This window comes from Anser brachyrhynchus, assembly GCF_964034855.1.
Source record: "Anser brachyrhynchus genome assembly, chromosome: 1".
Classification (NCBI taxonomy): domain Eukaryota; kingdom Metazoa; phylum Chordata; class Aves; order Anseriformes; family Anatidae; genus Anser; species Anser brachyrhynchus.
This window is the reverse complement of record NC_137694.1, coordinates 90,818,929-90,834,500: the sequence shown is the minus strand read 5'-3', so window position 1 is coordinate 90,834,500 and position 15,572 is coordinate 90,818,929. Positions and strand designations below refer to the sequence as shown.

The window sequence follows — 15,572 nt, the reverse complement described above, 5'->3', positions numbered from 1 at the left end:
ATAATGTTTGGGGTTTCTTTTTCACTTAGGGGGAAGTTCGTGTGTGCAAAGAAGGCAGGACAGAAAATGCTCATCAGAATCCTAACTTACATGCGACGGCATTTCAGTTTAAAGGGAATGCTGCAAGACAATAGCCAACATAAATACCTGCATCATAGCAGCATTCAGAAATGACATTGCTATCTATGACTGTGTGGGACATAATGGAACAGATTTGTTTATGTGAGGAAATGTAGCCCTCAGGTTCCTGCCAGGTTGGAATGCAAGGAACAAGACAATTGTAAAACCAAATTTCATTTCCATTTGATCCTATTTGTGTTTGTGGACTGTAAGTACATTTAAGATCGCATGCATACAGTTGTAAATCCATCAGCCAGTGAACCTAAAACTAAATAATATTAAGTACAGTGAAAAATGTGATAACAAAATTGCACGTTGAAACATATTTTGAGAATGCTGTGATTCCAATAACAGCATTCACCTACCCTCGATGCCTAGGGCATGTGTACGTATGAATTTGCTGGTAGAGACAAATACTCCAATATGTGTAGAGTCAAAGGGTTATCTTTCTTTGGGAACTCCTGTATGCCACATCTTCTGACCTGACTGTAAACCTTAAGATAGTAAACACATTTCCTTGGTTTCTGGAAACAAGAAATAAGTGAGGTTTCTTTATTAGCTTTGTTTCTTCTCATTTTCCCCTGACTTTCTAATATTCAAGACTGAGAAAAACTTTGTCCCTTTATATATTCAGAAATTCATTCCTTCTGTCAATATTTCAGGTTTTTGGGGATGGATGTACTAATTTTGACTATTTTGAGTTTTTACTCTTGAAATCCTAACTCGTTATACTTCTATTGTTAACGTGTTATATTTCTACACATAAGGCATGTTTTCTGTTCAAAATGAGTGAAGGGTTCTGAATGTAGCCTGTTCCTTTTAAAACAAAATCAAGTAATAAAAAAGTGAAGATGGTGACCTTGTCTTCATATATGCAGTCTAAATGCATGCGTTTTCTAGCATTAATGTTTGGAACTTATAGCTCAGCAAGAAAAACTCTATTTGAGGAAATATAGGTCATAAGCACAGACTCTGCTGGAGTTTAGGATGCAGAGAATTGACACAGAGCCTTCCAGTTTCTAACAGTTAGTCAGCTTGTGTGTGTCAAATTTCTATATCGTTTGTGATAATAACCAATGCCGTGAAATACAGTTTAAGCATATGCCAAACAAAAAAAAGGTTGGTTAAACCTTAATATATTTTTATACTAGGCGAAACATTCAAGAGGGAAACCCAATTGCCTCTACATTTTTCACCACCAGTTCCTTGTGTTCTTTTCTTCATATCGTATCTGTTGAATTGCTCTATAAAGATATAATGACTGGTTTCATCTTTCCAGCTAATGCTTAAAATAGACAGCCAGCGCTAGATAGAAAACTGGTGGAAAAATAAATATATATATATATATCAACGGAATAAGAATCCTTAGAAAATAAAAAGAAGACACATTTACCCTTTTGTCTTCCCTCAGGTAAAATACTCAGGTCTCCCTGGTTGAGGATTCATGATGATGAGTAGATCGCATGTGTCTTATTTATCTCCACGTACATCTATGGTTAAAAATATAAATTCAAAGCAAAATATATTTCTATCACAGTAGGACTACAAAGTCAACAATTCATCTATCTCACCTTTTAGGAATCTTTAAATATACTCAAGTGTTTGTTCTACCTCACAAGACTGATGCACGGTAATGGTTATACTGGCAGGTGAACCGATGGGATTTTAGGGGCCATAACTTGTGTTGAGAGTTTTGTGTTTCTATTGTAAAATCTGACCACAGCAGCAGTAACAGTAAAAGCAAAGCTAGGAAAGGTTTTGCTCATTGAGCTGCAGGCACTCACAGTGTTATTAACTGTTGCGAGAGAAACACAATACCTGAACTTTTTCCAGGCACGGTAGAGAAGGAAATGACTTTCACAGTTAAGCTGGAAAAGGTGTCTGCTGGTGCTTTGAGTTTGAGGCATACCATGTAGAGACTGTTCTTGGGGGTGGTGGGCTGTGCCCAATGACTGGTGCAACAAGAGAGGGGTAGCCTAACCTTGCTTTCACCTATCACACCTAGATAGATGATTTTCTCCCCATGGAAGAAAGAGCTGAATCTGCTGTGCTTTTGTTAATTACAGACACTCTCTTGTCTTGTGCAAGGGTTGCCTTTCCATATACTTCCTCCCTGTAAGCCCCACACCTGCTGAATTTCAATTTAAGCAAGTTGGTTTTATTTCTCTGAATACTGAATCTTTAAAATCATTTTAGTAATGGCAAAAAATTAGTATGACATGTTGCCAGCAAAAATATATTAATCAATTTCAGAATAATAAAAAGTAATTCAATTCACAGAGAATACTGGTTTGGAAAACTGAAAGGGTGCACGTTTTCCAGCTCCACTTCTGTTCCGGATGCTATCAGTGAGTCATGTTAATGTTTGACTGTACCAAAGAATTTATTGGTCTGGGTTTCAAAAATAATTAGTGAGTACAGTTCCCTTAATCATACACAAAAAAAACAAGTCTTGAGGCCAGTTTGTAGTATTACAAGTATATCTGGACAGTTTTTTTTGTTTGTTTGTTGGTTGAAATTAAAAAAAAAAAAAGGAAATGTATTAATTCACTTAAAACCTAAACAAAAATAATTTTGGATGATGAGGGAAAGAGAGAGTTTTATGAAACAACATATGTAATTTTGTTTTCAATTTAGCCTAAAACTTTCCCGTTAGCTCAAAATAATTTCTTGGTTTTGTTCTGTTTTTCCAATTAGGGTTAGTTTCTAGATGTGAAATGATACTTCAAAATGCTTTTAATACTCCTCCCCTTCTCAAAAGTTTAAAAGGAAATACTTTAGCATTTTCAAATGTTTCCCACCTATTTCTTTCAACCAATACTATTTGCTGAATCCACATTTGGTTTCTTGATGGTTTTGGCTTTGGCACAGTTCAATTTCCTCTGATGTCTCCAGTCTGCTCAAAAAAGTACCCAACTGATCATGTCCCCTAGTAGAGAGTAGGTGCATCCATCTGGCAACAGCTAATACAGAAAATGAGAGATGTGTTACTGCAAGTAGTTAAATGAAATTCTTAGGGAATCAGGGTGCTAAGGAGAGAAGGAGGGAGCTGAGCTCAGGTTGAGACTCTAGTTTTATGTTCCTGTGATTTCTGAAATTATCCGGAGATGTGATCCTGACAGATTGTATCACAGGTAGTATTACCTTCTGTGATACTTATGGTGGAGAGAGTTTATATTGTCACGAATATTGAACCATTCTTTTATTTATTTATTATGTGTGATTTCTACAGATAATACGTAGAGAGTATTGAAGTCTGCTTCCCTGTACTAGAGCCCTGTAGGCTTTAAAGGTCTTTAAAGCAAGATTTTCTGGAGTGACTTGCAAAGCTAGGTACAAACTGATACCTTCAGAGGTTTAATACCTGCCTTTACATCATCCTCATCTCCTCGCTTCTTATTTCTTGAATTCAGCCATTAGAAAGGTTAATCATAAACATTTTGCAATAAGAAAAAAATGTGAATGAGCACTTAAAAATCCTCAGCATAATAGAAAGCCATGGAAAAGTAAGTGAGAAGAAAACTAAATAGCTGTTCTCATAATCACTCATCATTATTAATATTGTGTTTCACAACACCATATTGTATTTCAAATGGTGATTTAGCATAAAAATAGCAATACTGTGGATATTACTTCTGAAGAATCTTTCTTGTAGAGCAAGGATAAGATTATTTCATTTATTTCACAGGGTTCACGTTATTTCACAGGGTGCTTTTTTTATAGGCCCAGCAATGAGAACTGTAATTTTAACAGTGAAAAACCATGATAGGTTAATCGTACCTGAAAATCCTGCTATGAGATAACAGCTGGAGGAATTAATTGCTTATGTAGGCAGGTGGGGGCAATTGTCTCTGTGTACATTTGAAAGAGTATTGATTTTTCAGTTGTGTTAAGGATGTAGTGCTCTTTATTGGGCAATTTATTGTTTTGTGGTGTTGTTGTTGTTTTGTTTTGTCTTGTTTTTGCTGTTTTATATTTTAGTAAGAAAGGTTCCCATTTATCGAAGCTTCTACAGCAGTAATGAGATTGTCATTTAAACTAATGCTGTTTGTTCAACTGATAGAAATGTTGTAATACTGCCATATTGATTTTGTTTAAAGTAAAATTCTGCTTGTAACATCTCTGGCAGCTGCAAGAATGGGAGCTTATTTTCAGCCTAAGAAAAAAAATACTTATAAACTTGCTATTTTTCAGATCTAAAGTGGTGGAACAAAAACATAGGAGAGAAGCGAGCGCTTAGTTGTTTTAAGGGTGAGTGACTCTGGAGAAAAGAGTGGTGTTGAAATGGTGGGAGGGAAGAGGAGAAGTGTGTTTGATATCTGAGTGTTTCATGACATTTCTTTCTGTAAGTTTCCTTATTGTAGATGAAGCACAGTGGGAGGATAGCAAACTCCAGGTCTGTAGACTCTAAAAACTCAGCAAAGGTGATAGCTGACTGACTATTCTTTGTTGACAGCTGTCTCTATAGCCTCCTTGGCAAGTTCCTCCTTGGAAGCCTTTCACCAGAGACTGCAAGCTCTCTCCATTGAACAGCTAGCTAGCTTTCATGTTTTGTGAACTGCAAAATTTGAACTTTCTTCAGAGTATCTAAGAACAGAGCTTGTGTCTCAGAAAATTATTTCAAAAGTTCTGTCTCTCCTAACCATTAGATATATTTTGATTAAATCATGCCAAGTTTATTTGCCCAATGGAATATCTTGGTCCCTGACATATAAGATAATGAATATTGAACTGCTATTAAAATAATATCCAGGAACAGTATACTCTGTATGATCTAGTTAAACTTAATATTATTTGACATTAGAGAAGAATGTGTTACAGATAAAGGATGTCACCTGAGGTGCCTATAAAAGGGAAGGAAATGGGAATCTTTCAAGAAAATAAGTCACACTGACAGAAGAACAGCCTTCTTGAAAGTTTGCTGCATTGCGGTGTGCTCAGAAAAAGTTGACTTTGGCATACTATTCAAGAAAAGCATGTGCTTTCTACTGCCGGAGTCTCTCTTCTCCTGCAGGGCCGTACTGTTTTCTCAAGTATTGACACATGTTCTTCTCTGGCAGCCGGGGTGAAAATGGTGATATAGTCCAGGCAGTACTTGAATTTCTATATGAAAATATTTCAACTTGAATTATTCATACAGGACATATGAACCAGAGGCTTTATCTGCTCCAGTTGCAGCTGTTTGTCCCAGAGAAAGGACTATATTGTCCAAGTCTGTGTCTTCCGAAGTGCAAGAAGAGAAATACATCTCTTGTCTGGTCCAAGAAAATGTCTTCTAGAGAAAGAGAGGTGGGAGGGGGAGACAGGGGAAAGTCATTACAGATGTACCTTGTGCCTGAAGCAAACCTCGGAGTAGGATTTTGTCATTGATTTCTAAAAGGAAATTAAATTTAGTTAATAAACTATATTAGAAATTAACTGGGCTTTGACCAACTTTGTAGGAGTTGGTATTTGAAAGTATGATGGGGGTAAAATTTCCAGGTCCTCTAAGCACTTGATTGTGAAACAGCTACTATTGTCCTGTTGTCACGTATTGGTTGGCATTTGCAACACTTTGCCAAATCTGACCAACTCCTGTTGGAGCCAGCTCCTTCCTGGTTTCACCTGGGGCCCCAAAAACACCAGGTGGCTCTCCCACTCTTCCTCTGCTCCTTTAGGAGCCGAGCTGCCTGTGCTTGAGGCCAGCTTTGACAGAGACAGCGTTTGCCTTCCTCCTGCCGTGTATCTTGCTGAGGCAGACCTTAGTCAGCCTTGGTGACATGATATCCTGGCGTGACTCAAACGTGGTGATCACTGCTGACCAGCCCAGGGTGCTCTCAACAAAGCTGCCCTGCTCTCCTCACTGGGGTGCCAGGATGGGGCCCCAGCTGATGAGGGCTCCCCTTCCTGGCTGAGCACCTGGCCCTTGCCACACACTGACGTTTTAAGTGTAAGTTAGATACTTTGCTGAAAGATCTAGGAGCACCGCCCAAGTACATTTTTATTTTGGGAAGCTGAAGCTTCTTTCCACTTAATCTTTTAATGACCTTGTCAAGGCAAGAGCTTTAAAAACAGTCTTTCTCTGTAGACAGTCTCATTCTTTGTAAGTGTGTGTGCATGCACACATATATTAGACTCTGCTACCAAGTGAAGAGACTCACGGCATCAGAGGGTCAAGGTGGCTAGCACAGTGATGAGAAGAACGGGATATGAAGCCATGGGGGAAAAGAAATGGTTAGAAATTACTCAGGTAGTCTGGATACTTTCAAGTTGCCTAGGACTGACTGTAATCTGTGGACTGAAACAATCACAGAAACATTAGCAAAAATCTTTGTAAAAGCTAATGGAAGCTGCAAAATGCTAGCAAAGGACAAGCATTGGGACCAGCTACTTAAAAAGGGGAAAAGAGAAAGGGTCAAGTAATCACAGGCTGACCAACTTTATTTCAAATCCTGGAAAAAAAAATGATTTTGGGTACCTGGATGACAACAAGGAGAAATACATAACAATACATAACTATTTTTCTCAACCGCTAATAACAAATCAATTTCCTGCTATAACTTGAGAAAAAGAGGTGGCATTTAATAAAATTTTTGAAATTGCATCACAGCTTATAGGAAAGCTAGGGAAATAACAGACTAGCTGGTACTCTCATAAAAGAAAACATGACAAAAAAAAAAACAGTCCTCAGCTCTCTGTTTCATTCCTGCACTGACGGGCATAGACCAGCTGAACAACCACAACATCCAGTACTTTCTCCTTCACTTTTACCTGGGACAGAAGAAATCATCTGTCTTTTTCTATCAGCAATTAGGATTACTGTGTATCATTCTTCCCTTCAGTGTTCAAGGATCAATTCCTTGAACACTATAAACTGGTTGAAACTGAAATTGTGGTTAAGTTGTTAGAAGAGATGGTCACATATTTCCTTTTGCTATCTTTCACTCTGTTTTTCTCTCATTGTCCATCCTATCAGTTAATTTAAAAGGTTCAATTTAACCTGGATTAATTCCCAGATTAAGTTGACTGCATGGCTGCAAAAATGCTTGTTGTCAGCATGACGGCAGAGGGTGGTGAACAGGTAAAGATATAACATTGTCTTATATTACAGTTTATGTGAAACTGGGTTTAGCGTAACAAGTTTCCTGCCTGACGTGTCAGCTAAACACAACTAAATGATACGGTACTACAAGCGACTTTCTTATTGTCATTATCTCCCATCCCCTCTCCCCATATCACATATAATTAGTTTAAGCTCCCCATGCCTAATACATTTTTCCTGTTCTATATTTAACCACAATATCCTGTTTCTGCAGGTGCGCATCCTTCTTTGCAGCCATTGTTGTGGTGATGATAGGGAATATTTTCCAAAAGCCGTGGATGCACTCACTGTAACTTTTCTTCTGTGCCTACAATGACTGTTCAGTAGTGCTGCATGCATTTCTTTTCCATATCTATATAGGCTCTTTCCAGCATGTTAAGACTTAATTTTTCTTCCTGGCAAAATGACTGGTGCCTACTCTGATAGAATATTTCTCACTGAGCAATTCCTCAGCTCGGTACTTTTATCAGAACAACACGCCCTGTATATGCTAAAAAGAATCATACACAAGTGAAACCTAGAGCAGTGAAGTATGAAGTAACAGAGCAAGTCGACAGTTTGCAAAGAATTTCTTTCGTATGTTAGAATTTTGATGCTTGAGAAGTTCTTTCAGCTCTTGCTGTTTGTTATTTCCAGAAGGTGATATTAAAAGTTGAAAAGCTGAGTCATTAAAAAAAAAAAAGTCAAGTCCTGTTTCAGTGGTCTAAAAATGAATGGGTTGATGAACCTTCCAGACATGCATTCAGCCTTCAGGTATGCAGGAAATTGTACTGTTTTGATTCTTAATCTTCTGTTTGAATATGTGATTGATTTGGGCTGTTTTTTGTTTGTTTGTTTATTTTTTAAACTTGCTTGAGAAAAGTTTACCATGTTTCTTGTGTTTTGCCTCAGTCCTGATGAAATAACACTCAGAATCAATTGTGCTTGCCAGCTACTAACAGAAATTGTTCCCTCTTAAAAAGGGTAAACAGGTTTTGAATCAGCCTTCATATACCTAACTTCCAGATAAAACAGTCACTGGCAGGTATAAGGCCAGGAGAAATGTAGAAAAACTTATAGAACAGAATTATTTTAGTTAAGGTAACAATATCAGTCAAGAGGACTCAGAAAGTAAAAGAGAAAGATTTAGGGATTGAAGATGTCTGATGAGCACTAGCTAAGACAAAACCCTTCAGAAAGAAATATATTTTTGCTGCAGGCTTTTTACACTGTGTTTTTGCCAACATGGACTTTCCTTTGAGGATATATTGGAATGAATGTAAAGTACTGCGGGAATGCCATTTTCAGTACCAGAATCCATGTCTGAGATTTACAGCAAGCAACAATACCCACCACGGGGTTTTCCTTTCTTTTTCCTTTCCACTTTGAGGTTCCAAAGGAAAACCAAGTTATTTAGCTTTTATATGAGGGAAATACTATTTTTTTTAATTCATAGTTTTGGAAAAAATTTTGCTGAAAGCACCAGTGAAAGAAGTAGCAGAATGTCCATTTCTATCGCAGGTAGCAATTCATTATTGTCCCTGTCTATGGTGTGATTTAATCATACTTACGTTATTTAAGCTAGTTTATTCAAATGAAATATTAAATCCAGGCTGAGAGTTTTTGTCTCAAGTTTGTATATACTTGTTTAAAAACAAAGACATCGTGTATAGAAAAGACAATTGGCTTTTGAAGCACTGAGCTTAAATACAAACAAGTAAGAAAGCCACACCAGAGAAATGTTTATAGCCTAATGAAAAGAGCATAGACAACAAAACAGAGAAACTTGAATTACTAGTGCAGAATAGTGTCTATAGGGATAACATGCAACAATCTCAATCATGACTGATGGACATCTGTTAGTAGGGTATGTACTGATATAATTATATGAACAAAAGTACATTTGGCATCACGAGCTGGGCAGGAGGCAACATTCTACACTACTGATAGGAAAACCCTAAAAGAAATGAGTAAGAGATAAAGGAAAAACTTCATCAGGATAGGGTAATGAAAATTATTATTTCTTCTATTCTGATGAAACTGAAGTATTTTGAGAAACCATGTTTGATTTTGGCTAAAATTGTAAGCAGAGTCCCTGTAACCTCATTATCAAGCTAGATGTACTCAGCAGGGGTCATCACCACAGAAGACATAAGTTAGGTTCAGAAGTGTTGCACAAATGTTTCTAAATTAAGGTTATCTAGTTATTCCTGGATATGATAGCTGACCAATTACTTCAACAAATAATTCCATAATCAATTTGAGGTAAAACTACTTTGTACTTGGCCTCTGAAACAACAAGTATAGCATAGGAGGGTTAGTCATTTCAGGTAACCTTGGATAAAGTAACCCAGTTTAATAGAAAGATGAGAAAAGTCTGTGATATAGAGCCCTCTTTCAAAAGAAAAGAAAAAGTCTAGCTGATTTTATTATGGGGCAAATTGTTCACGCAGGGAATTTTGGAGGAGGTTTGGAGATATGGGTTTTGTTTTTTTCCATCTAAGATGATATAACTGCATAGAACTCCTTTGCAGAAAAAAAGAAGATAAAAATTTTAAAGGGCCTTAGCACTTAGCTAGATGAATGATCACCTCTGGAAGAATATTAATGGATAAACAAAGCTGAAAAATGAAAGACAGTAATAATAAATAACAATAATAAAGTAGTGGTATGTAGTAGAGATTAGTTGTTCATGAGCAAAATAGAATTCCAGAAAATAAAGCTGAGCTAGACATCAGAAAAGCTTTTAGATAGGGAAAACGATTCTTTGGCCTTGTAAAAAAAGATAAAGAAAAGAGAACAAGGAAAACAGTGAAATAACCATGTAATGAGAACCGTGAAGAGAAGAAAGATAATCTAAATGCAGCCCCAAAATTATATGAGCGTGTTACTTCAGTTTTCGTTGGAAATAGCGAATATGGGAACAAAAGCAGGAAGGCTAGCAGAGTCTGAGGGAATAGAGGCAATCATAGCTGAAACTGAAGTAAATTTTAAAGATATTGAGTCACTTAGTTTGAGGGAACCTGCTAATTTCCATTCAAGACTCCTTAAAGATCTAGCACATAACATTTTAAACTGAGTGTTTTATACCCTGAGGACACCAGTAGGCCATCATGGCTGTGAGTGGTCTTGCCTAGGACCTTCTCCCAGGAGCTCCCTTGCCCATGGGCCCAGGAGCTCCATTTCAGTTCAGGCCTTCAGGCCTTGTCTAAGCTACGTTATAAGTGTGCACATCTCTTGCCTTGCCTCCTGGATGGACCTTGCACCTATGCTAGCAGTAGCTTGTCCCCTGGATGAACCCCTCCTATGTTTATTGTAGGCCTGTCTTTAGTCCTGTATCTGACCCTATCTCCATTGTTCCTTCCTGAGCCTGTTTCACTGCTTGCTGTGCCTGTGGCTGCCGATAGACTGTGTTACCAGCACCCAGCTCTTCTTGCCACATTCAGACCTCATGGGCAGTGCCATGCCAGTGAGAGCACTGACTGGGCCAGGGTCACCCTTGCCTCTTGGCTTGCCTGCAGTTTGAGAGCTGCTGTTCTTTCCCGCTCCCTGACAGTACCAAGAGTTTCTGGCTTTATCAAGGTGGACATTGAAAGATGTTAGAATAGCTTTTCAACCTCATGCTGAAGATTCTTGACGTTATGGAGAATATCCTGATTCTTGTGGAAATAAGAAAGAAGAAAAAATGGGGAATGCAATCAGGAGAAACTAGGTTTTGCTTAGTTAGGATGAAGAGAATAGCCAAAGACATGTAATTGTATTAGGACTCTCTGATTTGCATTCCCATTTCTGATATCTGCTACTTTTTTAGCAAAGCAAGAAAACTTTATTTTGAAGATGCTGTTTTGATCAATGCAGATTTGGTCTTTAGTAGACATCTATGAGTCTTGCAACTGGCTGACATCACAGCCTGGTATCCAAAGAGACATAACCTAGAGTGGTGTTATAAAGTGGTCAAAGTTTAACTCAAAAGGGGAATGGAAATGTAGACTTGCCAGTTGAGAAGTTTATTTATGAGGCAATGGGACTATGATAGCATAAACTTTATTTTTGTTTTAAAAAGTGTTGTAAAGTAAAAGACCGTTTTCCAAATTTGCATCAATTGAATAATTCTGAAACACAAAATGTGGAATAGTGTTTCCTGAGCCTTTGGAAGATGAAACATGCTCGAGAAAGATGTAAGATGTCAGATATTCTGGAATGACTGGGAGTCTCTTACTAATCATTGTAAGACGAATGCAGCCTTCTTTATGCTTCTACAGTATAACACAGTCTCCACTTTTGCAGTCACATTACCTTTACCAGTTCAGTAGGCCTGAGTAATGGTTAAAGTGAAATGGATTTTTCATAGGGATAGATCTAACACTGATAATTGAGTTCAAGTAACACTTTAAATTAACTGTATAGATATATTGTATTTTTCTTCTCTTTCACTTCCAAATCTGTGGGTTTATGGAGGTCATTCGTATTGACCCTGACCACCCTTATGGAAGGGATTAACTCCACTGTGTATTGGGTGTCTCAAGGAATTCAGTTTCATTACTTTTTAAAAGGGATACATCAGGGCAGCTTGGATTATTGTGTTAAGGATTTCTGGGAGAGATTACACGGTATCTTCTTGCCCTGTGACTTAGGAATTCTCTGAAGGGTAGGTATACTGGTTTGGTCAGTATAAATGATTTCTTAATCACTGTTGATACTGTATTGCAGTACTCAAGCAATTTGTTAGGTAATATTGTCATTCAGGTTTAGTTTGCTTCAATCTCTGTCGCCTTTTGAGAAAGAGAAATAGGATTTTCTTTCTTTGAAACCAGTTTTCAGACAATGGAAGTATATTTTATTTCACATCATAGTAGGTGGGCTGCATCTCTAAATGGAGTTATCAGTTTGTAAATAGAATTTGGAAGGAAGAATGGAGGTTCAGTTAGAAAACGGAAGACACCAGGAAACATTTTTAGCACACATTATTAGACTGCAGCCCATTTCAGTATCTAGTTAACTCAGTTTGTAGAGATGGTCTTCATTTAGAGAAAAGTACCTCCCCAGGTGGGGCTGTCAGGTTGGTAAGACACAGAAGCGGTAAATCAGCAGTAGGACTGCATCATGTAAGCAGACAAACTGGAAAAGAAGAGGCAGGATGGGGTCAATGTGGTGTCTTGACCAGACTGTTTTAATGATTCCAGAAGAGTCAGCTTCCCTGGGGTCTACCTTATCATCAGTCAAATGTGAAGATCTGACCTCTTTTAGAACAAGCTTATCATTTCAGAAACCCATGGAATCTCCTGATTCCTCTGGTGCTATTAACCATTTCCCTCAAAATGACAGATCAGGTTCTCAAGAAATTAATTCCTAGAGCAACATTACTCAACATGAAACTAAGTTGTAAAAGATTTCCCTGAGGCTCAGAGTAGTTATTGTGTGTCCAGACTATGGTCTTTTAAAGGCATATATTGTTTTTAAAAGGTAGAGACAGGAAAAAAAAAGCAACATTATCTAAAAGTGGTTTGATACACCTACGATAAACTAAAAACTACTGTTTTATTCACCCATGTCTGACGATGTGGAGAGCATATATGCCAAAATGGTCTTGATATGATACATTAACTATAATGAAATTTAGGCTCTGTGATGAACGCTGTGCCCTTTTGAAGCTCAGGTGCCAGTAAAGGCATAATGTCATCACGCGGCACTTGCAGGGTAACCAGGCGATCAGGCCCAGTCAGCATGGGTTTATGAAGGGCAGGTCCTGCTTGACGAACCTGATCTCCTTCTATGACAAAGTGATGCGCTTACTGGATGAGGGAAAGGCTGTGGATGTGGTCTACCTTGACTTCAGTAAGGCTTTTGACACGTTTCCCACAACATTCTCCTCAAGAAACTGGCTGCTCGTGGCTTGGACTGGTGTACGCTTTGTTGGGTTAAAAACTGGCTGGATGGCCGGGCCCAAAGAGTTGTGGTGAATGGAGTCAAATCCAGTTGGAGGCCGGTTACTAGTGGCGTCCCCCAGGGCTCGGTACTGGGGCCGGTCCTCTTTAATATCTTTATCGATGATCTGGATGAGGGGATCGAGTGCACCCTCAGTAAGTTTGCAGACGACACCAAATTAGGTGCGTGTGTCGATCTGCTTGAGGGAAGGAAGGCTCTGCAGGAGGATCTGGATAGGCTGGACCGATGGGCTGAGGTCAACTGCATGAAGTTCAACAAGGCCAAGTGCCGGGTCCTGCACCTGGGGCGCAACAACCCCAAGCAGAGCTACATGCTGGGAGAGGAGTGGCTGGAAAGCTGCCTGGCCAAGAAGGACCTGGGAGTACTGGCTGATAGTCGGCTGAACATGAGCCAGCAGTGTGCTCAGGTGGCCAAGAAGGCCAACAGCATCCTGGCTGGCATAAGAAGCAGTGTGGCCAGCAGGTCTAGGGAGGTGATTGTCCCCCTGTACTCGGCTCTGGTGAGGCCACACCTCGAGTACTGTGTTCACTTTTGGGCCCCTCACTACAAGAAGGACATGGAGGTGCTCGAGAGAGTCCAGAGAAGGGCAACGAAGCTGGTGAGGGGTCTGGAGAGCAAGTCTTACGAGGAGCGGCTGAGAGAGCTGGGATTGTTCAGCCTGGAGAAGAGGAGGCTCAGGGGTGACCTTATCGCTCTCTACAGTTACCTTAAAGGAGGCTGTAGCGATGTGGGGGTTGGTCTATTCTCCCACATGCCTGGTGACAGGATGAGGGGGAATGGGCTAAAGTTGCGCCAGGGGAGGTTTAGGTTGGATATTAGGAGGAACTTCTTTACCGAAAGGGTTGTTAGGCATTGGAATAGGCTGGAAGTGGTTGAGTCACCATCCCTGGAGGTCTTTAAGAGACGTTTAGATGTTGAGCTTAGTGATATGGTTTAGTGGAGGACTTGTTAGTGTTAGGTCAGAGGTTGGACTGGGTGATCTTGGAGGTCTCTTCCAACCTAGACGATTCTGTGATTCTGTGATAATTGTACGGGAGTTTCTAGCAGTAAGGTCTGAGAACAGGTGGTAAGGTTTTAGGCTGTGTTTTTGTGTCCTGCCCTTACCCTAAGATGAACCAAAAGTCTCGCTGGCTTGCAATGGGGCTGCTGAGTGCTCCAGAGTTTTGTTTTCTCTTTAAAACTATTATACCAGCTCAGGGCATACCATCAGTACAGCTGACGGATTAAAATTGCCTCCTACCAGCTGATTTATTTCCTTTCTTAAATTGCTATACTTGGCAGAACCGGCAGGGCCCCGAGGGCACTACCAGGGCCTGACCCCCCTCCCTGGGCCTCCCGTCACTCCAGGACCCCATCTCAGCCCCCAGGGCCGTCAGCCCCTGCCCCAGCGAGGCCGCAGCAGGGACATGCCCCAGCTCCCCCAGCCCTGCCCGCCATAGGCCCTGCTATGCTGGGCCTGCCTGCAGGCCCACGTCCCAGCCAGGCCTCAGCCTGACCCCATCCACAGCAAGGTGAATGGTGTCCCCCCCACAAGGCAGAACCGAGTTACATCTTGGAGATTTTTGATTCTGTGGTGGTATTTTGGCTTATTCCTGGTCACAGTATTCACAAAGGCGTAGTTGTTGAAAAAATTATAAGCAAAAGACTCACCAGTCGAGTATTCAGATTGACAGCATTTGCAGTCTACATTTGGATGTAGATGAGAGGCCCAAAGTTTAGCTTGGGAAGATTTTTTTCTGCTGAAGCTGGTGATTGTATGTAAGCAGTGACTGAAAATCATCCCCCAGAAAGCCCCCCCCTGCCTCGGTATATCTGAAATCCAGATTAGGATCTGAATTTTAGCACGTTCAATGGCGGTGCTTTAGGACACACAAAAAAAAAACCAAAAAAAACACAACTGACACCTAACAGTTGATGTTGGTCTGGAAGCATTTTTAGATTCCTCCAGTTCTCTGTTGCTGTTTTTAAACTTTCGCAACAGGGGCATCATTTGTTTGGGTCTGAGAGTGCTCCTTCCCCAGATCAGATGTTGCTGATAAAGGCAAGAATTTGCTAATCTTCACCACAGTTGTTTGTTTAAAAAGGAAAGCCTTGAAAACAAATGATGTCATGACTGCCATTTGCTCCCTGCTGCTATTTGCTCATTTGTTTTCAGTGTGGAAAAAGTATCTAACTGTCTTCCTAATGAATGTAACTCATTCTTTCCATTCTGCAGGAGCTGTTAATTAAAGAGTATCTGCTGCATACAGAGGAAGACATCTGACAGACTTTCTACGTAAGTGGGCAAATTCTTTCATCGCCTCTTAGATTCTTTTTTTAGGTTCAGAGTGATTTTTTTATTATTTTTTCTTTTTTTTTTTTTTTAATAACTCCTCAGTTGCTTGAATGGTCTCTCCCTACTGCCTACTCAGTTTCACACAAGTAGATCAACACGCAATTCCCTCAG

At 39.7% G+C, this 15,572-nt stretch overlaps 1 protein-coding gene across 3 annotated transcripts in view; it reads left to right on the top strand.

Moving 5' to 3' along the window:
* Positions 1-15,572, top strand: part of LOC308188158 (uncharacterized protein) — a 100,941-nt gene extending 85,369 nt beyond the window's left edge. For 2 of the 3 annotated variants that reach the window (XR_013945191.1, XM_080576896.1), the window contains one exon: positions 30-968. The gene's annotated coding sequence lies outside the window, so the exon portion shown is untranslated. Of the gene's footprint in view, positions 1-29; positions 969-4,314; positions 4,372-15,341 lie in introns of those variants that run through there. The other variant, XR_013945190.1, reaches the window with a different exon arrangement.